General features: G+C 41.9%; 1 long non-coding RNA gene across 1 annotated transcript in view; it reads left to right on the top strand.

Annotated features, from left to right (window-relative positions):
* Positions 1–22,690: 22,690 nt before the first annotated feature.
* LOC142361195 (uncharacterized) overlaps positions 22,691–24,601 on the top strand; it is a 42,696-nt gene continuing 40,785 nt past the window's right edge. The window contains exon 1 of the long non-coding RNA XR_012763801.1: positions 22,691–23,240. This is a non-coding gene — a long non-coding RNA (uncharacterized LOC142361195). The remainder of the gene's footprint in view (positions 23,241–24,601) is intronic.

Below are 24,601 nucleotides of genomic sequence, written 5' to 3' on the forward strand. Positions count from 1 at the left end.
TGTTAATGAAGTCTTGAATGTATGGGATTTTTTTTAAGAAGTGGTTAAGAACTGTAGTCTGCAGCATAATTAAATGTATCTTCTGAAGGAAAAAATGCTATTATTATGAAATCAGAACATGCAAATGTCTCTGAGCCTGAAGGAATGTTTAAAAAAAAAATCATTTTGACATCTTGGAAGATAATCTAATGAGCATATGTGGAAATCTACTCCATAGTACTTATTAGGTTGGCAGAAGTCATTGGTTTACAGGCTGATAAAATATCTCTTTCATAAGTGTTGCTACTTGACAAGTCTAAGAACATTATAATTTGGTTTTACAGCCCATTCAGAAGATGTTCTAAATAATTGATGCCCCTGCCAAAGTTGCTAAGAGAGACACTGTAATGGAACCACCTTTGACGTCACATTTTAGTTGTATAGGAGCTTATTAAATAATAAAACCCTTAAATATAAGATCATATTTAATTTTGGCTAAGACTAGCATTTATTTAATTATAGGTGTGCTCTATTTCTAGGGGCTTTGTGAGAAATTTTTGAAAGTTGCAAATGTTGTTGCTCAGATACACAGTTGAGCGTGGCAATTTACTACAGGCCTCATTAAGAGATCGGTGTTCACCTGTGTTAGGATATGAGTTCAAGATGAACTACTGTGACTTGAGTCAATGGCAGCTGGTTTACAAATATAAAAGCAATCTTCTGTTTGCCAGTTGTATCTCAGTCAAAGTTGCTGAAGTTATTTTTATGTACAGTCAGTGAAACTGACTGTGCATGGGGTCCTGAGTAGACTTTAAACTACTTTGTTGCTGGGATACCCACGTTCATAGTGTCCAGAGCATGTGGTAATTGCTGCACTTAATTTTTTAAAATTGGATTTGGGGGATGAACTAGTTTATACAGCTAGTACTTGGCTTTTATTTTGGTATATCTAATTGATAGGTAAAAGATGAGGAAGGAATTCAAGCTGAAGATTAAGCAGTGAGTGTGCCTGAGAGCTCAAGCAATGTGATTTGCCTTCTGAACTCATGACTGAAGCTCTAACTATAGCACGCGTTTCTGGCCTGGGGCACTACGTCTGGAGAGACTCCCACCCCTTGCACACTCACATGTCAGAGGTAACTGTCTTGGTAAGAGTGCACATGGCAAATATGCACAGGCCTGATTTATAGCCGAGGTCTGGCTGAGCAGAGCTGTGCAAGTGCAGGTTAGAAGTCACTCAGATAACATAAATCCAGAACACTTGGGTCTGCCAGTTGGCTGATACATGAAGCGGGTTTTTTACAGCACGTATTCTCTAAACTGCAAGGAGAAGATTGAAAACAATAGTTGATTCCTAGACTTGCTGTAAACCCAGTTTTAATCTGTTTATTTGTAGTGTGCTGTTGACGGGTTTTCTTTCCTGATTTTTTTAGCCTGTAGGTAGAGCAATTCCCTTGAACTTGCATGAAATTCAAAGATGATGCAAATAGTTACCTTTTGCATTCGTTGAAGTTCTTACCCTTCCACATCTAGCATAGCGGGTTACCTAGCTGAGAGGGAATTGCCTTTCTGTAATGTGTCTAGCTTTTCTGATGCTTGTTACCAGTGTAAAAAAAAACAAAAAACAAAACAAAAAAAGCAACACCCCCCCCCCCCAACTCAGTCATTTAAAGTGAATCATGGCAGTCTAAAATTCAATTAAAAAAAGAAATCAAGTTTACACATTGTGTTGTAGCCCTGTGTGTACGTTTCACAAAATGCACTTACCTGCTGCTCGCTAACTGGCAAACTGAACATCTGCCCTAAGTGTGTCAGTTATGAACTTGCATGGAACTGGGGAAAAGCAAGAGGGCACAGCTCTGAGCTGGTGTCTCCGCACTGCAGTTTTTCAAGCGCCTGAACCAGGGAGGCCTGCTCTTGTACAGGTGCCTTCCCAGCCGTGAGACGGGAGGAAAGCAGTGCTGGCTGAGCCTGCCAGCGGTGATAAGGCCTCCAGGTGGGGATGGCAGTAAACATGCTGTGAGAATCGCAGCCCTGCTTTCCCAGGAGTTACATGGGGCCAGGATGTACTGCTGTCACTTGTTCTGTGGCAAGCTTCTTGCTGCTAGCAGCTAAATGACATGCAAAGCAAGCAAACTATGGCTCTTCCAGCGTTACTGGTGTTCTGGCTTATGGTACGTGCTTCCGTTTTCAAAACTGAGTTTGTCAGCGTAGACAGACTACTTCACTCTGAAAATGTAAAATCTTATCACAAGTGGTTCTTGTGTTGTAATAAACATACGTAACTTTTCTCTACAAGAGCTGCATATCATGCTTACTTTTTTCCCCCCACTGTTTATTCAATAGCCTGCCAAACAACACAGATACCATTTGAGCAGATTTATGTAAAACTGGCAAATTGAGTGGTCATTACATTGCTTCCATTAATTCAGACCATTGTCTTCTACATGCAGTACTCACAGCTGTGGTGTCTACAACGAAGCATAGCATAAAGCTCCTCTTAGACTTAAGCTGTAATTTGAGACAGCTACCTTAAAATAAAAGAACCTAAGTCCATAAATAAACATTGTAATAGCAGAGACAGTTAGCAAGGAACTATGCAAATCCCACAGGACTAGATAATCTCTACTGTAATAATAGTCCACTAAGTAAGTTAAATTTCCAAAGCTTAGCTCATGAATAAGACCAGATTGTTTGTGATGTGATTTCATAAAACAAACAAGGAGACTAAAAGCTCCAGAGGCTATGTAAGGTTTTGCAGATGGGTTAATGGCTACTACTTAATTGTTTAAAGTATGTGTGAAGAGATACATGGCAGTTGTCGAAAGAATGTCTGAAGAAGAAACATCATTAGATATGTGCTGAATTTCTTTACCAATATAGCTATGTTTCCAACAAGTCACTTCTGTAATCTTGTGTTTGAAACAGCATTTAAATGCCACCAATATGCGCCCGCAGCCCAGAAGGGCAAACGTGCCCTGGTCCCCATCAAAAGCAGCATGGCCAGCAGGTTGAGGGAGGGTATTCCGCCCCTCTGCTCTGCTCTGGTGAGACCCCACCTGGAGTCCTGCGTCCAGCTCTGGAGCCCTCAGCACAAGAAGGACATGGAGTTGTTGGAGCGGGGCCAGAGGAGGGCCACAAAAATTGATCAGAGGGCTGGAACACCTCTCCTGTGAGGAAAGGCTGAGAGAGTTGGGGCTGTTCAGCCTGGAGAAGAGAAGGCTGCGGAGAGACCTTACAGCAGCCGTTCAATACTTAAAGGGGGCTTGCAGGACAGATGGGGAAATTTTTTTTAGCAAGGGAGTAGTGGCTTGAAACTAAGGGCTGGTAGATTTAGACTGGATGTAAGGAAGAAATTTTGTACAATGAGGGTGGTGAAACACTGAAACAGGTTGGTTGCCCAGAGAGGTGGTGGAGGCCCCATCCCTGGAGACATTCAAGGCCGTGTTGGATGGGGCTCTGAGCAACCTGGTCTAGTGGAAGATGTCCCTGCTTACTGCAGGGGGGCTAGGCTAGATGTCCCTTCCAAACCAAAGTATTCACTGTTCACAGAATCACAGAATAGTAGGGGTTGGAAGGGACCTCTGTGGGTCATCTAGTCCAACCCCCCTGCCGAAGCAGGGTCACCTACAGCAGGCTGCACAGGACCGCGTCCAGGCGGGTCTTGAATATCTCCAGAGAAGGAGACTCCACAGCCTCACTGGGCAGCCTGTTCCAGGGCTCCGTCACCCTCAGAGGGAAGAAGTTCTTCCTCGTGTTCAGACGGAACTTCTTGTGCCTCAGTTTGTGCCCATTGCCCCTTGTCCTGTCACTGGGCACCACTGAAAAGAGCTTGGCCCCATCCTCCTGACACCCACCCTTCAGATATTTGTAAGCATTTATCAGGTCCCCTCTCAGCCTTCTCTTCTTCAGGCTGAACAAGCCCAGCTCCATCAGCCTCTCCTCGTAGGGGAGATGTTCCAGTCCCCTCATCATCCTCGTAGCCCTCCGCTGGACTCTCTCCGGTAGCTCTTCATCTTTCTTGAACTGGGGAGCCCAGAACTGGACAGAGTACTCCAGATGAAGCCTCACTAGGGCAGTGTAGAGGGGAAGGAGAACCTCCCTCAACCTGCTGGCCACACTCTTCTTGATGCACCCCAGGATCCCATTGGCTTTCTTGGCAGCCAGGGCACACTGCTGGCTCATGGTTAACCTGTCGTCCACCAGGACACCCAGGTCCCTCTCCGCAGAGCTGCTCTCCAGCAGGTCCACCCCAAGCCTGTACTGATGCATGAGGTTGTTCCTCCCCAGGTGCAGGACCCTGCATTTGCCTTTGTTGAAGCTCATCAGGTTCCTCTCTGCCCAGCTTTCCAGCCTATCCAGGTGACGCTGAATGGCAGCACAGCCTTCTGGTGTATCTACCACACCTCCCAGTTTGGTGTCATCAGCAAACTTGCTGAGGGTACATTCTAACTCTTCATCCAGGTCGTTGATGAAGAAGTTAAACAAGACTGGGCCCAGTACTGACCCCTGGGGGACACCACTTGTCACCAGCCTCCAACTAGACTCAGCGCCGCTGATGACAACCCTCTGAGTTCTGCCATTCAGCCAGTTCTCTATCCACTTCACCGACCACTCATCAAGCCCACACTTCCACAGCTTCCCTAGGAGGATATTATGGGAGACAGTGTCGAAAGCCTTGCTGAAGTCAAGGTAGACAACATCGACGGCTCTCCCTTCATCTACCCTATTCTATGCGGAGTGAGTTTTTTGATGCTTATTCTGCTAGATAGAAAATATTTACCAACGTATATTGTCTGCTGCATTCTAATAGTGCTAATAAAGTGAACATTTGCTGTAGCGTTTCTCGTTCTGCTTTGGTACAATTAACACATATCTGTTCTGATCCCATACATCCTGTCTAATTCAGCTGTGCCAATAGAAGAACTGGGAAGAAAACAACACTTGCAGCAGTCTAGAAAAAAATGCTCCCCAGAACACGGGTGCTGGAGGAGAGATATGTGAGAAGAGGTATTCAGCTGTGGAGTTGGTGGACTTCCTAATGGATTGTCTTTCTTGGCCTTTAAGCTACCCTGCCCCAAACAGCAACAGAGGTACAGCCACTGCACTCAAGATGATAGGAAGCTGTAGCTTTCCGTTGGGATGCTTTAAGAATGGATTTGGCCTCCTCCCTTTCTTGAGAGAGGAGAAATGAGATTCAGCTTTTCGGGACATCTTATCTAGGGAACCTCCTGAAGACGTGTCTTGCCTTTTTCTTTTTTATGGCTGAGCGTTGTCTAATCGAGATAAAGCAGCATGCATACTTCCGATGGAGCAATTTGCACTTGTTCAGATAAATCTGCTGTGTGATGTCCCACACCCAAATACCCAAGGAATTACTGAAACAGCAGCAAATGGTGATCTTGTGGAGCATGTAGGCTTGTAGAAGGGAAGGCCCCTTCTGTGCCCATTCCTTCTTACTGCCCTTGTACTGGAGCTTCCTGCAAAACAGATGCTTGTCCTGGAGTTGCCTGCCTCAGCATGGATCCCTCTATAAGCTTTATTTCACTGCAATAAGTCTCTGACTCATACTGCCTAGAGAAATTAAAAATTTAGGTGATGGGAGCCACAGACTTGTCCAAACTGAGTATTCTGTGGAAAAATTCCCTTCCATAGGCATATCATCTAAAAATTTGCTCCAGTGAGTTAAGATGAGTCTCGGTGCCTTTTCAACATTTAATTATTCATCTTCACCAGACGCCTGTGAAATTGGAGAGTTCTCTTCATCTTGAATGATGGACTGGGAGCTGGATTACGGGGGCTAGCTACCATGTTCTCGTCCACATGTACCAGCTTCCCCCTTTGCACCCCTTTGCTTTTCTGACCCTGTACTGAGCCATCTGTGTTTAATGTGTAAGGAAGCAATTGAATTATTGTTATGGTTGCTGTTGTGCAGGGTCAAACATGTTGTGGAGCTGGGAAGGGATAGACTCATGCAGCCAGGGAGAGCAGTGGAAATCTGGCAGCCAGCAGCTGGCTGAAATTGCTGTGGAGGCACAGACCAACCCCAGCGACTTCTCCAAGGTCACACAAGCATCTGTCAGCAAGAAATTGAAGCCATCTCTCTCCTGTTATAGGGCGCTGACTGCAGGTCTGTCACATACAATAACCAACAGGAAGTGGCTTTAGATTAATTCTATTTGATTTTATTGTTTGCTTGCAAATGCTGGTGTGTAAATTAATAGATGCTTTCTAGTGTATGCCAAAGTCCAAACATAGTGAGCTGGTCAAAACTGTAGATCTTGGTGTGTAAGCTGTGTGCATTTCATGAGCAATACGTAGTTCACTTCAGGTAATTTTCACTTAGAAAAGGGATTTTTGAATAGACAGTGATCTGTCAACTACAACGTGTTGATGTTTAAGGGTTATTGCCTCTTAATGAAGGTAGCTCAGGAATTAGTGTCTGAAACAAACCCTTATGTAGTGTTATATTGCCAACTCAGTAAAAAATCAGTATGCAATTACCTGGTAAATCGTACAGTCTTCAGCATGACACTTTATCAGTGGCCTAATACAAAATATAGAATAGAGTATATCACTAATCCTGGACACACAAATTTCTTAACAGATGCAGTATTTTGATTTATGTTCTTGATCATTAAGGCAGTGCTGAATGTAAGTGTCTGAGGGCAGAGCTTAGGTCGTATATTCTGGCATCAGTTTCTGTGCCCTATTTTTTGTTTAGATTCATTTGGGAAGGAATAAACTAGGAAACTTCTTTGAGTGAAGGGTTTAGAGCTCTGTGCTGGTTATGAAGCTGCTTCACTCCTGTTTTTACAGTTACTTCAGAAAATGCGCTATCAAAAAAAATTCTGGACATGATTATATGTAGTATATGTGCATTTTCTTTACACAATACACTACCGTTAACTGAATTTGAAGGGCTTTCTCCTAGCTCTGGCAAGTTTTGTCAAGCTACCATTTGACTTAATTTCTGTGTATTTTTTTTTTACTTTTATTTCTTGAAACAAAAGAAAGCTTGTTACAGTTTAAAAAAAGAAAAAGAAAAGAAAGTACAATATTGGAGAAATCTGTCTCCAGCAATCTAATATATTGTCTGATGTTCTTCTAGGAGCAAATGCATCATGTGAATTTTTATGTAGGAGGATTTTTAGACTTTTATTTGTTGGATGTTAGCCATAAGGTTCATGTGACACAACAAACGTGGAACATCTGTGTATTGATGCACATCACTATTTTAAAAGTCATTCCCACCGCCACATGCATTGAATTAAACACAAGAATTTAGGGAAAAAATAGCTGGAAGAGCACGTTCTGTCAAACAGTGTCAAGGATCTGTTGTGCAAGCCATCAGAGCTCACTCACTGCACTCCTCCTTGCACTTCTTATTCAGAGGTCTGTCTGATGTGCTCTGTGCATTAACTGTTGCCCTCTTTGGACTGGGAGAGTGGTATCATGCTTTCCTAGTCAGTGGCAAACTATTTTCTGGATAGAAATTAGATTTTAGCATAAGGGATTTCTTGATACAGTTCCTTGTCTGAACGATGTATGGGCTGTATGTGAGGTAACCAGCTGGCCGAGTTGGCGTGCTTGAATTTGAAATGAATTGTGGCTGAGTGGCTTTGACCAGGACCTCTCATATTAAAACATGAATTTTTTGCATAACTGTTTGAAATGACCTTACTTAGTGATCGATATCTGTGAAAAACCTGAGTGCTACTGTTCGACTCCATGCTATAACTGGAGTAAGAGTTTTTGGCTATAAAATGACTGTGACATAGAAAAGAAGAGCAATTCTTACAGGTAATATTTGACTTCTAGCGTTCTGGACCACTAGCTAGGAATCCCGTGTCTTCTAGACTGCTTACCAAATTGCCGAAGGGTGCTGTACTTCATTACAACTTGTGTACTTGGTGCTATCACCTCGGTCTGAAAAGAGAGGCTGCCAGGTTTATATTGTAGGATATAGTACATGCAAAAAGCAAACTTCAGGATGCACGTCACAGCTTATGCTGAGATGGAATTCGTTGTTGGGGCGGCAAGAAGCTCACTGCTCTGCAGAAGGCAAGTGTGGTAGATACTAATAGTTGTCTTCATAATGGCTTGCATGTATTTCAGAAGTGATCTAAAACTTTAAATGTTTAGGTTTGAACATATCATGAAGTATTTTTTTTTTTAAATAATGCAAAGCTGTTCTTCCAGATGTTGTCATTACAGATAAGGATTTACTGAATTCTGGTACTCACGGCTAGAAACCAATCTTAAAAACTCAGTCTTTACTTTCTAGGTTATCTTCACAGACTTGAAGCTGGAAGCACAAATACAAAGGACCTCCTTTAGTTCATTTGAACTTCGTTTCAAACAGCTATCTTTGAAATGATTTCTGAAGACGTGCTTCATATGTTGAAATTATGATGGCTGTTTTCATTCTGTGCTTAACTCTTTTTGAACTTAATGTTTCTGAAGCTTTTAATACCTTGTTCAAAGGAGATCTCAGTATACAAGAGCTTTTACTCTAGAGTGCATATAAAAGCTCTTGTTCCAACATAGCCACATATGTCTGCATTTCAGAGGCAGTGTGTACAGCCATTGGAAAGCATGGACACTTTGAAAATGTCACTTCACTTGGAAACAGCTTCTGAATGATGCCCCGCTTTTAAAGGAGGTGTAAGAAATGGTCTGAAGTAAAGGGAACATCTCTGGGATTTGTTGTCCGGAGTCAGGTGCTTAGGACAGGTGCTTAGGGAGTGGATGTACAAGCTCTAAATAATTTAGGAATCCGTTTTAATTGTCCTGTTCAGCAATGCTGTCTTAGAATTTGCTACGCTTTCATTAAATAGTTTTCATCATAAAACTATAGTTAGGTTATAACAAAATGGAGATTCTTTAATCATACAGTTGGTGGGGGGGAATGTTTTTGTCTGGGTTTTAAGTTGATAGTTTTGAAACTAACTTAATTTTTTTTTTTCTTTTCAAAAGCTGTTGGTCAAAACCAACCAGCTACTCTCCCACCTAAGTCTGCCTGGGCTCTCTAAGAGGCCATCCCCTGACGCTAACTCTCTGACCCCGGTGTCTTTAGTGAGTGAGGGCCCATGAGGATTTTTATATCACATTTCTAGCAGGCTTCTTGTCTTGAATGCTGGCTACAATAAGTACATCTGAGTCAGCAGCTCTGTCCGCATGCCCTCCAAAAGTCTGATACAGAACCTGGGCTGATCTAACTGTGTTCTGTCCTGTATAGGACTTGCCCAAGCCAAATGTTTCTCTGTGAAATGTTTTTTAAATGAGCTTTATTAAAACGGTCATTAGGAAACAATTCTGTACATCCAGAATGTTTAGGTGTTAAATTAAGCTGGTGTTCAAAGTACTTAAATGCAGCTTTGATGTAAATTACTTTATGTAAATATAGCAGTAGCTTCACAACCTTAGAACAATTTGAGTTTTGTAGCTTGTTTTACCTGTGCTCCAGTTTTGTTAAACTATGGAGAGTGATCTTCAGGGTGACTTCAGTCTGTTTTACTGCATTAAAATGTCATTCAGAGTACTGGAAAAATAATTTGATCATGTTTTCGAGGGCTTTGAAGAGACTTCTGATGTCTTGAGTCTTTGTTACACTAGAGGTCAGTGTATGACAGGAGCTTCTGTGAGGTGGTATAGAGTTTCTTGCAGAATCCTATTGCAAAACTGATGAGTTTTGAAACCAGATTCTAAGAGAAACTGTAGCCTACTACTGTGGAAAAACTTCACATTAACATGTCTTATGACTTTCTTGGCTAAAGGGCTTTTTTGAGCTTCCTGCTTTTAATTCTCCTTGCTTGAGGAGCATTTGGAGAGTATCAGTAACAGCACTTTAATGTGGTAAGCATGAATATGCTCACTCAATTGTTCCAACGTGCACCTCAAGCATTCATCTTGCATTGCAATAACAGGACTTTTTGGTTCAGATATGTTTCTGTATGCCATGCTATTTATAGGAGTCATCCTTAATATGCACTATACTTATTAAGGGCGTGGCGGGAGAATTGCACATGCACCTATTGCTCTTCATGTAGATGTCAACTTCCTGGGCACTGAGCTGGTAACTATCAGGTGAACGGCTTCACTTCTGGGTGTTGAGGGAAGCATAGTCCGGCATGATTCTGTCATGATACTTGTGGAGATTGTCTCCTCGGCAGGTCGTCTTCAGTTCTCCAGAAAAACAATTTCTTTAAATGTCTGGAATGTAGAAAAGCAGATTGTTTCTGAAAACATCATTGGGCAGGGGGACTAGAACAGATGGTCAAACTACGACAGTGTTATGTGAGGTCAACTGGGAGAGAAATGCACTGAAGGAGAGTCCTGCTGACTGGGGCAGATTACATCACAAATGACAATTTAAGTAAGATGGTTGAATAGGAAAAAATAACAGCAGGGTGGATTTGAGCTCTTGAATGTGTTTTCTAAGAGAACTGGCTACAAACGAAAGTGCCTGTATCCTGTTACTCTGGTGTAGGGTTATTCTGAAATGCCTGGAAAACAATAAGAATGCACGATGTTAAGAGTTTACAGGCTAGCACCAATATAGAGGTTAAGTGCAGGCATAGAGCTGAATTTTGCTGAATGTTTAAGAGAGACTGTGATCGATAAAAGTCTTTGTGGCTTTTCTTTTTGGTGGGTAGAAGGGGGAGGGGATACTGTGAAAGCATAACCAGCAGTCTGAAAACCTGCTTTGCCCTTGGCTGCTGCCCAGTATGTTTTGTTACATGCCTCTGGAGTATTGAGAAGGATGACATCTCAGCTGAGATAGTGTGAAGGAGGTGTTGGACTCTGGTTTAATTCAGCTCTCTGTGAGGATTCCTGGTTTCCCAGGAAAGTTGTTGCACTCTTCTGCCTCTTTCCCAGGTTTGTCCAGGCTGCATTTTTTTTATTCTCTGTAAGAAATGAAGATGTACCAAGGCTTTGAAGAATGGGACCTTATCAAAACATCTGTACATTTTGTTATGTCAGGCTTCGTTGGGTTGGGTTTGAAGACCCTGAGAAGAGGATGGCTTTGCCGAACTGATCTCATGTAAGTCATTGGAGAGTTGGGCGGAGAGGAACCTCATGAAGTTCAGCAAGGGCAAATGCAGGGTCCTGCACCTGGAGAGGAACAACCCCATACACCAGTACAGGCTGGGGCTGACCTGCTGAGAAGCAGCTCTGTGGAGAGGGACCTGGGTGTCCTGGTGGATGACAAATTGACCATGAGCCAGCAGTGTCCCCTTGTTGCCAAGAAGGTCAATGGTGTCCTGGGGTGCATTAGGAGGAGTGTGGCCAGCAGGTTGAGGGAGGTTCTCCTTCCCCTCTACACTGCCCTGGTGAGGCCCCGTCTGGAGTACTGTGTCCAGTTCTGGGCTCCCCAGTTCAAGAAATATGAGGAGCTACTGGAGAGAGTCCAGAGGAGGGCTATGAAGGTGATTGGGTATCCTGGGTTTGGCCGGGACAGGGTTAATTTTCAACAGAATCCAGGAAGGGGCACAGCCGGGTGGGCTGACCCAACCCCAGCCTGGCCAAACAGAGCCGGGTATTCCATACCATGTGCTGTCATGCGGGGTTCTGGTGGGGGGGGGTGGCGTGGCGGGAACTCACTCGCGGCTCGGGAGGGCACAGCGGCCGTGCGGTCCGAGAGAGCGGGTCTCTTCTGCGCGTTTGTTTTGTGTATTCCCCTTTTCTATATCGTTGTTGTTATTGTTCCCTCTGTTTGCTGTTCTGTTAAACTGCCCTTATCCCGACCCACCAGTTTCTGCCTGCTTCTTTCCATTCTCCTCCGCACCCCGGCGGGGGGAGGGGCGGCCGCGTGGCACTTTTGTTGCCGGCGGCAGCCAAAACCAGAACATTGGGGCACTGGAGCATCTGTCCTACAAGGAAAGGCTGAGGGAGCTGGACTTGTTTAGCCTGGAGAAAAGAAGGCTGAGAGGGAACCTTATGAATGCTTGTAAATATCTAAAGGGCAGGTGCCAAGAGGAAGGGGCCAGAGTCTTTTCAGTGGTGCCCAGTGACAGCACAAGGGGCAGTGGGCATAAACTGAAGCAGAGGAAGTTCCAGCTGAACACGAGGAAGAGCTCTTTACTTGGAGGGTGATGGAGGGAGCACTGGAACAGGTTGCCTAGGGGGGTTGTAGATTCTTCTTCGCTGGAGACATTCAAAACCTACCTGAATGAGGTCCTGTGCAGCCTGCTGTAGGTGACCCTGCTTCAGCCAGGGGGGTTGGACTAGGTGATCCCCAGAGGTCCCTTCCAACCCCTGCTATTCTGTGATTCTGTTATTAATCAATAAAACATCCTAAAAATTTCTTTCATTTTCCTGTGCTTTTGACGTTGGAGGGAAGCAAACTTCATTTATTTCAGTGAAACTCTTTGAAGTCTACACTGCACATAAGAGCTCCAGAAGTACAAGGCTTATCTTAAAGAAGAGAAGCTGTTGTAGCTGTACTGTAGCCAGCCTAGTGAATAACCTGATGGGTCACTGCAGATTCTTGCAGAGCAGCCACATTTCTGTCTACTGTGCATACAGTTATAGTGTTTCCTTGTTCAGCTTTCAGGTGTTAAATTAGTCCAAATATTAATGTTATCTACATCCAGAAGAATCTTTGTCTAGAAAGAAGAATCTTTGTCTAGAAAAACTGTACGTTTGATCATTCTCCTGGGTCAAGTGTGATGGATCTTTGTGGTGAAGCAGAAGTGATTACCCACTAACGCCTCTTTCTAGTTCCTAATATCAAGTATCCAAATAATATTTTGATGTCAGTCTTTCCTTCATGATGTAATTCCAGGATCTATCTATTGTGTAATAAAGCAGAGTCCATAAAAAAGGCAAAAATTAGTATTTGGAGTGTCTTTTCCTGCTTTTGTTCTAAACTCTCAAAAGGCAGGAGTTATCAGATTGACAGTTCAAGTGGCTTGGCAGACACTTCTCAGATAAACTGGACAGAGAGTGCAAAAAATTGCAGCCAAGGTCAGTCTTCAAAAGGTTGGAATTCAATTGCCAGCTCTCACATTTTGATTTCAGTCTCAAATGTTCCCTTATAGGTGCTCTGTGTTTCTTAGGCCTTGTGTTTGTCTCATTGTGTGTTCGTGACAAAGCTTCTTGTAAGACTTCTGACACTAAAAGGGATGTGTAGAATATAGTGACATAGGCAAATATGAAAAAAAAACCAACCCAACTCTGTCAAGATAGTTCAACTCACACCAGATATTGAAGGCTCTTTTTAAAGGATAGAGTTTGACAGGCTTCAGAGCTGCACGCCTTCAAAACTGCAGCACCATGGTCTTCTCTCTCTTGTTCCAATACACAAATGTAGCATTTGCCAAAAAAGAAGAAATAATGAAATAAGCTAGTGGGATAGTGGCAGTGCGCACCAGGTTTAGTGTGTGCTGTGCATTAGCAATGTTACCTCTTCCCACCTCACAGTGGCTTCCAGGAAAACCATGACGTAGTTGACCAAAACTGTAGCTGGATTTCAAATCCTTCTTTTTATGTCTTTTTAAAAGATCAATTTGCAAAGAGGAATAAGGTAGTAGGAACAGCAGAAGTAGTCAGATAGCCCTATGGTTAAGTAGGAAGAAGGATTTCAGAAACAGCATTATTTGATGATGAAGAAACTAGTTTATCTTTCTTTCAACTGCCCCTTGCTAATCATCTTTTTTCTTCAGCTTTCTTACCAGGCTGAAGTGAGTCCCACTCATATACCCTTCCAAAGTGCAGGAGTGCTTGTTTGAGGTGAGTGAAAGTTGGAAATTGGAAAACAATAGCATGTAGTTTACCATATTCTGGGAACTTTAGGCTAGTTTCCTGCCTGAAATACAAAGATAAATGTGGGTAGACTGTAAAAAGCGGCTAAGTTAAAATGTGTGAACAGCTGCATAACAGGAGGGAGAAGGCTGAATTGCTGCCTTATCTGTTCCCATGGACTCTAAGGTAGTCTAGAGGTTTGTCTTCTAAAATAAGAATTTTTCCCAACTCAGTCAAAATTCCTGTCTTGTCTGTCTTTCTGTCTTTTCAATTAATTATTTTTGTTTTGACCTCTTCTCTAGATGCTGTTATTAGTGTCTGACACATTCAGCAGCTGCAGTGGAAGCCGAGCAATGACCTGACTGCTCTTAACAGTTGTTTCTCTGGTCACTTAGGATATCGTGACTTCATTTTGTGTCTCTTAATAGATTAAAAAAGGAAGTTTTATAAAGGAGCTGTGAAAGTGAAAGCAGTAGATTTGGCACCTAAAAAGTATATGCAGGTAAGCTAGAACTCACCCTGCAAGAGTAAAAATGTTGTTTTTGCTGCCAGCTGTATTACAGGAGGGAGACAGTAATCTGTTCGACAGCACAGACTGTTTCATGGCGTTCAGGTCTGCTCTGTGGAAAGAAACAACTGCATTGTTGGTGGTACAGGTAGAGTAACAAGTCTGGAGTAGTTGATTATTGTGGGTTTTTAGGAGTTCAGGGCACTGGTATCCTTAAGGACTACATGGTGCTGGTTTCAGCTAGTTTGAAACAACCTAACTCGGATATTGCATCAACATGAATCTCCTCATGGGCTAAATCACACTGTGGGAAAGCAATTAGCATTACAGGCAGAGACAGAGGTGTTTTGTATTTCCAAAGAAGAAAATAAAAGCAGTTGTTGTTCAAGGTATGGGGATCAAAAACCAGGCCACATGGCAGGTGTTGCCCGCAGAGCTGGTCTTGCTTGATAGGTCAAGTGCTTTCTGCTGGGAGACGTCTCAAGTCTGTCTCATGATTGTTGTGGTTCTAGGAAGAGAGCTGGCTCTTCCAGTTGCATCCACTGATGTTTAAAGGTTTTGAGGGTAATGGTCTTTTGGTAGATGCTGCTGTTTTGTTGTTTTTTTCAGTGCTGCTTAACCTCACTGAAAGGTGAAGTATAGGCTACTTGAGGTGGTTAAGTAGAAAGTTCGGCATTTCTAGAGAAATTGGTAGTTCAAGAATGTGTCTCATGTTAAAGGCTCAGACTGTAGTAATTGAAGTATCAAGTTCCTTGGGGTTCCTAGCAAACTTGCAAGATCCCTCTTTCCCTGAGTCCATCAATAGCTCGGCTTTGAAAAGTGCTGTTGCTTGTGGTGATGATCTTGTCTGTGTGAATGGACAAGGTAGCAATATACTCTAAACTGTTTCCTTCCCTGTAGTCAATCAGGTCATCCCCTTTGTGCAACTGCCTGGTAATTCTGAAGTGTTTTTGTACCCTGGGGTGTGTATTTGTGCTTCTTACCCATTTTTTTTGGTGCTTATTTCTTGTAGGAGGAGGACTTGGACATAGTGATGCAGATCTACCTAGAGGGTCAGGCCTGGATGGTTGGGAATTAAGGTGAGCGTGTGCTGAAAGATGGATGTAGATATGAACCATGGACTATGGGTTGTGGTTTATTGGGTTTGGGTTGTTTTTTTTGTATGGTGTTTTTTCTGGATTTGTATGTACCAAACATTTAAAGAAGAATATTTCTGTGCCTCCTAGTACATATGTAGCATTAGTAGAATGCAGTGGTGTAATAATTAAGATCCCAGAGTAGCCTTTAGGACCTTCAGAAAAGCTGGATGGTATTTGAATACATAGGAAATGCTAATGCTGTTTTAAGAAGAAATTTTATTCAATATGAAAGTGACAATAAGAGTTCCCAAAACTTCATCTACATATGCACTGAGAGGCAGCACGTAGCTGAGGTGGATCCCCTGTTCCAGCCTTTCTATAATTCCCTCTTCCAATTGTTCTATAACAAAATACCTTCATCCACTCTAGACTATGGACAAGTCCTTCGAATGTAACATTTTAATTAATTACAGAGCTGTAGTCTAGCTTTCATGTTGCCCACTCTTCATTTTACAGACTTCTGGTGATATATTTGCAGTTTAGATTTGATTCAGGTTTTTTCAGTTCTTGGCTATGGGAAAGCATTTCCCTAAGCAAACACAAACCAAGGACAAAAGGAACCTCTTTTCTGTGTGTAAATTTGTGTAGCAGGTTCTATCAGTCCCATAAAGGCAGAGCTCCCATAACTTGTGCAGTGCATGGGATTAATCTTGCTCTTGGAGAGTTGTGTAATTTTTGTGAGTGGAGAGATGTGATTTCTTGGACATGATCAGGAAGATCTCACTGGTTTGTATCAGCAAAATATTGCATAGATGATCTATGTCTTAACTCTTCTGAAACAGAACTGGTGTCTAATTCCGGCCATACTGCCTGGAAGGAGCTGTCATCCTACTATTTCACTTGCCACATGTAGCCTATGTTTTTTTCTCGGAGGTATGGTAGTCACTGTTTCAGTTGTTGCTCCAAAATTATGTGCGAACTGTTCTCCTTGCAACTTGCCATAGATTCTGAAGGTTAGGAGAATACAGTGTAAAGAGTGGAAATTTGAATAAAAGCTTATTTTGCTGGTTGTAACATCTTATTAAAAAAAAAAAAAAAGTGGAGGACTGGGGACAGTGCTTACACATGCTAGAGAGCTTGAAAAGTTGAAAGGGCTTGCAGTAGAAAAGTGAAACCTAACCTTGATTCCCAAAGATTTGGATTTGGAGCATGGTCGTGGGAAAAAAAAACAACTAAAAGCCATGAGGATTATTTTAGTAGACAATTTAAACAACCAGAGATTGTTAACAGTACACAATTTACAGATTTAATGGGTTGAAGGTAAGACATAGATTGAGAAGGTCTGGTAACTAAACCTCAGGCTGTTTGGATATATAATCTTCAGATGAACATGTTAAAGTTTTTCCACAGCATCTTGAAATACTGTGCAGTATTTACTGTACCTATAACTGGCTTACAATATATATTCGGCAAGCAATTAAATAGACTCCAGATTATCAGACTGTGCAATGATGGAAGAAAATTGGTGATCTCTGGAGGTCGTGACCTGGCTTTCTACTTTGTTGCTGGACTTGCATCTGGGTAAGACTGTTCTGTTGTCCTTAGAGGCTGGGAAGAGTGCAGGGCATGACCAGATGAGTCACTGATACTCTCTTTTCATAGCATTCCAGTAGACACAGTTTGTGAACAGGTATTTTGGTTTCTTTTAATTTACAGTATGTTGGCTTTGCTAGCAGCATACCATTTATCATGTGCTACCTGTATTGTGTAACTTCCATAGAAGACAGCAAAGCCAAGGCTTCACGTGCAAGTTCACGTGCTGTCTTGCTGGACACTTGAGCAGCCCTACTTATATTTGAAGAAACATGCAATGTTTCTTCTAATACCGGTTTATTTTTAATTAACTCTTGCTGTCTAGTGTAGCTTGCAAAACAGTGAATTATTTCATTTCTGTCATCTAGGATAGAGTTGAAACACTGGGGATGCCCAGTTTTTATAAATCCCCTGTCAGTGCAGCAGTATCCTTCAGGTTGAACACATGTGCTGTGTTCTCTCTAACATAGCTGGTAATTTAACCCTCTCCTGAGAATAAAGGCAAAAACATTTATTCCCTATTTATTTTCTCAGATGTCAATAAAACCGTTCCCTCCTACTATGGTTTCAATTCAACTACTTTTCTGAATATTTTGTAAGCTGAATTATTAATGCTTGCACCGTTGTAAAAAATAATGCCATGTGGTACCTCACAATCTCTTGCTGACCCAGAATTTTTATTTTTCTGTTTTGAGAACAGTTTGCTTGAACTTTTGCACTGCTACAGAACAGTAGTACTAGACTCGTTGTGAAAGCCAAGCTTACAGGGAATGTCATCCTGTTGAAAGTGGTTTGCTCTTATAAAGCATATGAGAATGCTTTTGTTAAAAGTGTGTTTGGTGCAGTACCTGCTGTGCCTCTTGTACTCTGGCAATATTACTCATACTTGCTTTGCCTGAAGATGGAAGTGTTAGTGTTGGGTTAGCCTGATGTCTTGTGCAGAGAGTCAAGGTCCTCAGTTGTGCTTGAAAGTGTACCACCTCTTCACCTTCTACCTTGTTGGTAAGGACTGGTCTTTTGCTGTTTTCTCCATACAGTTGCTCTCGGGCTTTGGGATTGCACTGCTTGAAGACATATTCAAGATTTTGATTTTTGTTGTCATGGATTTTTTTGTTTGTTTAAGAACATTGGGATCTTTTAGTAAAGGTGCTGCCAGGTGAAAAAGGGTGGGGTAGGGAGAGTGCAAAAGCATTTTCCTTACTGATGCATCTCTCTCCAAATTCATAATTAAGAAAGGAAGGTATGGCATATGTCACTCTCAGAAGTTTAACATGCATCTCTGCGCATGGCCTAGGCTGTTGCCAAATGTCCTTAGTTATTTATTATGGTCAACAAAACAGCATCTTGACTATTTGAGAGTTGTAAACTTTGGATGAAATCACTAATCTATTCAGTCTGACATTCTTTCTGATACTGTGTACTTCCTTCTGTAGTAAACCTTTTGAGGAGCAGCCTGTCCAGCTGGGTCTTTTCTTCCTAGTTTCTGTTCAGTGAAAGATTTCAAGTTTGTTTCTGTGATCTGAATTACTCATGCCTCTTTCCAAAGCTTTAAGTGCAGTGTCCTACTGAAAATGTCAGAAATTTTCATCTTTAGGAATATCTTGTTTGCCTCAAACTGTAGTGACTCGAGAGTGTTGGTGTGAAGCCATGCAAAGCAGGAGGAGGTCAGGAAATCTGAGAAGTGAGGACTCAATTGTACTGCTTTTGCGAATTTCTTTGAATTGTGGATTCTGACTTCATGAGTGGTTTTACAAACCTTGGTGTTCAAGACTTGCAACTGATACCTTTTCTAAAAAGAGAGGGAGGGAGGGAAGGAGGGAAGAGAGGAAGTACTCTGTTTATTTCAACAACCACAAGCAACACTTCCAAAATACACTTGTGGTTGTATTGCAGAGTTATGAATCTTAGGTTATCTGGCGGTGACTGACATGGTGAGACAGTAGCCTAATATGTCCATGCTTTATTTAGAAAAGGTAGTTCTTATCGGAAGGAACTCCAGTGTTTCATTCACTGTGTTTGCTGAATCTCTAAGTACAGATAGCAAGTCTGTTGGTAGTTCACGCTGCATGATACAGAAACTCTCCTTTCAGGGTCTGACTGCAAGTTCTTAAGGATTTTGCAGTACAGAAAGAGACAAACTCCTCACTCCTGCCACCTTCTCTCCTTCCAAATGCCCTATTTAGGTTGTGCTATGATTTGATCAAAGTTAACAAAGGGTTGTGATAGCTCTTGATCAGATCTTTCACTATATTGTAGTGAATTTTTTTAATGCTGCATTATCTCACTGGAGTGGTGGTTCACAAACAGATTGTAACAGCTTTCTAAATTCTTCAGGCAGAGCCTAGATTATAACAATCATTAGAGAATCCTACAGGTTAAGAAAAAAGAGACATTTTCCTCACTGCAGAGTTTAACCTGTACAGTCCAGGTGTGCGTCTTCAGTGAGACAGCAATCTTTTACTGTTCTGCCTATTTAAAAACAAAATGGAAGAGCAAATCCTCTCTGGCAAACTGGGAAATCCTCATTTTTGGCAGTGTATACAGTTTGCATTGAAGATAAGCTGGGTTGGAGGGCATAGGCTTTGACACAAAACATGTGGCTCTATTCCCATAGACAGACAGTGCAGCCAAACTGGGAATTCCTGAAGTTTGTAGAATAGTCCTCCCTGACTTGCCACATTCTCATCGATTCAGAGTGCAGGGAGTTGTATGACCCTGTGGCAACAACACCAACTGTAATATATATCTGATAGTGAAAGAATGAACGTTTGTTCTCCTAGAAAGACAAAAAGTGTTGGTGTTGGATTTTTGTTGGTTTTGGTTTTTTAAGATGAGTAAAAAATCCTCTGTGGGTCATTTTAGGCTCCCACAGAAACTTGAATCTGCTAAATGAGTGTGGTTCCCTGGCTGAGCCAATAGGGATGGCCAGGCACAGGCAACACTTTTATCCCACGAGAGGGAGGAGGGGGAACGAGCTAGAAGATATAAGCTGAAACAAAGCCATGCTGTCCTTCTGAGTCATTCGCATGCACTGGATGGGTAAGGCTTCCTGCTTCCTGGGACGCAGACGTGGGGTCATGATTCTAACAATGGATGCTGGTAAGTCACTTTTTATTAAATTTGTCTGTCTTTTTTTCTGGGAAGTCTCTTCTCCCCCACCCCCAACTGAAAAGAAGGTATCTGTAAACTGGGAAGCTGAATTGTTAAATAAATACATGCTTACTCCAGACTTCCCAAGCTGTCTCCCCTTTACTGTGTGTTACAGTGGTGTTATTTCTTGGCTATTACTCATTGAAGCACATACCCTCTCTTGCAATGCAAGACCTTGGTATCAAAAGTGTGTCTGTTAATTTTTGCTTCTGTCTTAAATGGGACAGAACTTGTGGTCTGATAAGTGCATGATGTCTCACTCCCTTTGACAGTAAAGGTGATATTGTCTGGAAGATACCTGCTAGATCTTACTGCTAGCTCTAAAGAGCTAGTGGCAATCTCATGCATGGACTGTGGCTTCCTCCACTCTCTCTTTGCAGAAATTTTGTACTGTGGAGAAAGAGGGAGAAGCTGCTGCCTCTCTGTGGTAGTCAGTTCTGCTTTGTGTGTTTATAGTCGAGGAAGTCTATGTAAAAAGAGCACACACGGGATTTCCCCCTCCCCCCCCCCCCCCCCAATTAGGTGTGAAAGTGCAATCTTTAACATAGTTCCCTTCATGATAGGGAGAATGAATGCAAACAGTCAGATGCAGGGTGGTTTCTATAAAAGAAACAAGCAGTCCCAGTCCTGCTCCTTAAGAGGGGGTGTGTTTCCATGTCATAACTTGCATCCTTCAAATTCCACAGTAATAATAAGACCTTGGATTTTAAATGGTTATGGATAGGGCATAAAGCACCAGCGGTTGTGCTCTGGCAGCATGCTTATGGCTGCTCTTTCTCTTACCAGTTGCAAGCATGCCTGCTGCATTTTTAAGAGGTCTGTTGAACTTTTGTCAGCAGTTGGTTCAGCTACTTTTTTTCACTGCAATGCAGAAGCATAATGTGACAAGTTCTGCAAGCCGTGTTCAAAGTGATAAACTTATTCGGGCAGATCTTGCTGGTCTGTTTTATCTCCTGGTCACATGCTCAGTTTATTCCACGCTAATGAAAAGCTCACTGTCCCCTGTGTATCTGAATTAATTTGGTTAGGCATTTGCTAGGTCCTAAAGGGAAAACTCTCTGTGCTGCCTTCTAGCTCTTTGACTTCTCTGAGACTTCCAGAAGGTGAGCCAGCTGGGTTCTTCATGCACAATTTAAAGGAGATAGCAAACCACTTCATTTAACCCACCCATGCTTAATTGAAATTGCTTTGTCATCATCTATATCGGCAAGATTGAAACCAGTGACTCTTTTTGTGCTCAATGTGTGGTACATGCTTAGTAAACGAGATAAAACCCAGGAACTTTAACAGAGATGATAAAATTTGATGCAAGCTCAGAGGAGTAGAATGGCATATGGCTGACAATTTTCCATGACATGGAGGATGACGATTTTTGTATTTTGACACTTTCATTAGAGTGGTTTCTAGACGAATCAAATTTCAGGCCCTGCTTGAAGCAGTTTGAATATTGGGAAGTAGCCGTCCCCTTCTCTCCCTGCTGGTGCAAGAAGGACGGCTGCCTAGGTGCTAGATGTCATGCCCAGTGTTATAGGAGGATACCCTGGCAATGTTCAGGATTTGCCTGTTCATAGGAGACACGGATCTGGGCTTTGCCCACAAGACACTTCTTCCCCTTTTAAGTACCAGAGTTCCTGTACCGCTCTGGAGTAATTTATCTCTTTGTTTTGGAAAGACTGTGGAGACGTTAATAATTCACGGTTTTTAAAAAAATATCTTTTATTTGTGTATACTTAACGTACTTGCATGGTGTGGTTTCTTTGCACTGTGAGGTGAGCCATAAAGAAAATGCTACTCACCTGTGTTTCACTGGATCCAAACCTGTATCTTTTTCCAGAACATTGTTACTATGCTAGTTTCTCTGGAATTGCTGTGCTCTGGTAGTTTAGTGGCAGGTTTCAGAGTTATGTTGACTTGTATGGTTAGTAAACATACATTTTGGAAGCTCCCAGTTCCTTAAGAATTCTTCAGTTATAGTTCTCAGCTTCTTTGTGGGAAAGTGGTTCTAACTACCTGAAAGGAAACATTGTAATACAAGGATTTACAACAGTGAGTTCTGGTACTGCCCAAGTGTATTTAACTTACAGAAAAAATATGCAAGCAATTCAGTGCCTTATGCCTTAATCTGAGACACAGATAGTTTATCTGCTTGGTTTTACCCACCTTTTAAAGATGAGCTTGATGATATTGCAACTGTTTGCTTATTTCAAATTGTGTGTTTGCATTACAAGTCAGGGCTGACAATTTTTTTTTTTAATGGGCATCAAATTCTTAAGCTGTTTTTTAACAGAGCAAAACTTTTGTTCCTGAAGATAATTCTAACAATACTTGTCCACTGGTTTCAATTTTTATTGACTGCATTTTGTTCTGCTGCATTTATCTTTGCAGCTTTTAATTTCTCACAGGAGCAGGACTAAAAACATTTTGGATGGGGGGAGTAAAAAGGAGAGCTGCAAGATAGAGTTGGCAGTATAATTGGATCTGAAGCAGCTACAGCCTGGGACTGTTGCAACAGCTGATTTGATCCTTCTGAGTTTCAAGAGCTATTTATGGTAGATTAGCTGTATCAAAGCTCTACTGTTCCAACCATAAAAGGTTGGTCCTATGTGAAGTTGCCACACTGCATTTGGCTTAGTCCTCCGAGGTTGGAAAGCCTATAGCTTTTTATGTGGATAAATCCAGCGATGGGTGGAAATACTAAAGGCAGATCAAGGAATAAAGTTGTTGAGGACTTCAGATGGCAGCGAACTCTTAAAAGGAGATTTTTCACTAATAAATTTTTTACTCTGATGTTTGGAATCAGCACTTGGATATAGCTCCTGCATATTTACTGCATTTGGTGAACGCATGCTTTTAGGAAAGCGCTGTTCTAAATTTATCTGACTTATCTGAATCATCTTGACTGCACATGTACTTGCCAGCCTTGCATGTTGATATTTGGTAACTTTTGTGAAGTCACTTTTCTGTTTTCTTAACGGGTGAGTGTTAGGTCCTTTGGAAAAGAATCTTAGCTGAAGTGAGAAACTTCTCTAAAACAAGAATTATGAAATTGCTGGCTAAAGAGAGCTTCAGGCGTTATCAGTAACTATTTTGAGAAGACGTTGACCCTTTCTCCTGCATCTGTACCTTCTTTTTTGCCTCCTTTGTGTAAAGGCAGACAAGTGGATTTTGTGCAGGATTCTGAAGTAAGTAGCACCTCATTCGGAGAGCTTGCACGCAGTCGCTCAAGCCAGTTGTTTGAGAATATTTGCAGCTTTGTCAGGTTGAAATGTGAGTGGGTTTATTCCAGCCTGTGCATGCCAGTCATTCAGCCTTCCTTAAGGCATTTTGTGTTTTTATTCTCGTGGTTTTGCTTAGAGGATGAGTTCATTCTGCTATGAATGGAAAGTCCTGTTGCTGGTTGGTTTGAGTATGAGGTGCCTCTGTTTTCTTTCTCCGTTTTAATACATTAACCTTAGCCACAGTACTACACACAGCTATAAGAACACTTCTATAAAAATAAAATTTTTCAGTAGTATTTTTCTCTTGTGTTTAAGAAGTTCTATAAACACGTGTGAATACTGTTGCACTGGATAACTCTGATGTATTTTGAGACTTGAAGTGTTCTGGGGAAAGCTTCCTCCAACTTTCCATTCTCTTATTTTTAAACATTACCAGGACACCAGAGGTGAAAGTTACTGGCACTGTTTTACCTTCCTCTCCTGCAGCAGTATCAGCTGTTAAATGAGGGGAGCATAAGGGGCAGAGGGGCAGGAAGAGGAGGTTCCTTGCTTCAAGGAAGTTCCAGGTGTTGTATTTTAATCTCCAGAAACACAAGAATAGTGTCCTTGCGACAGAAATCAATTTTCTAATTTTCAGTTTCCCTTTCAGGAAATAGTGATTTAAGGCCATCTTCCATTTTCTTTGGATTACAAATCTGTATTTCTTTGTCAAATGGATCTAGAATTTTTACTCTGAATTATATAAACCTGTGTTTTAGCCTAGAGAATACCAGAAGACAGAACATGTCTAGAAAGTTACTGTTTAAAAATTACTTTATCAGTTTAGGGATAGGAATATTTTCTTGGAATAAACCCCCCATATATTTCATCTTTCTCACACAGACCTTGTTAGATATATATTTGAATACTCACCTCTATCTGCGTATTTTATAGGAGATTGAATCCTTCTACCTGCAGAGGCAGTGAGGGGTAGGAAGAAACTGCCTGATCAGTATCCTCCTTCAGATATCCTGTTAATTTCTGTCTTGGATTAACAGATGTGTACTTCAGTTGAATACCTGACTTTACCATGTTTTTACATTGCTTCAGTAACATTAGTATTTTTAGTAGGCATCCTTTTTTATTTGACCTGATTTTTTTTTCTTTGCTAGTTGCATTTTAAAAAGCAAGTTGCCATAAATTGCTCCACCATTTTAGCGTGCCTGGTTGTGCTCCTGTAAACCTGTTAGAAGATGTCAATGACTTAAAAGCCTTAAAACAGACCACAAAGTCATCAGATATGGAAGTTAGGTACCCCAGAGTTTGCAGAAGAGCAGGAAGACAGT

Source organism: Opisthocomus hoazin, chromosome 4, assembly GCF_030867145.1.
Source record: "Opisthocomus hoazin isolate bOpiHoa1 chromosome 4, bOpiHoa1.hap1, whole genome shotgun sequence".
In the NCBI taxonomy this organism is placed as follows: domain Eukaryota; kingdom Metazoa; phylum Chordata; class Aves; order Opisthocomiformes; family Opisthocomidae; genus Opisthocomus; species Opisthocomus hoazin.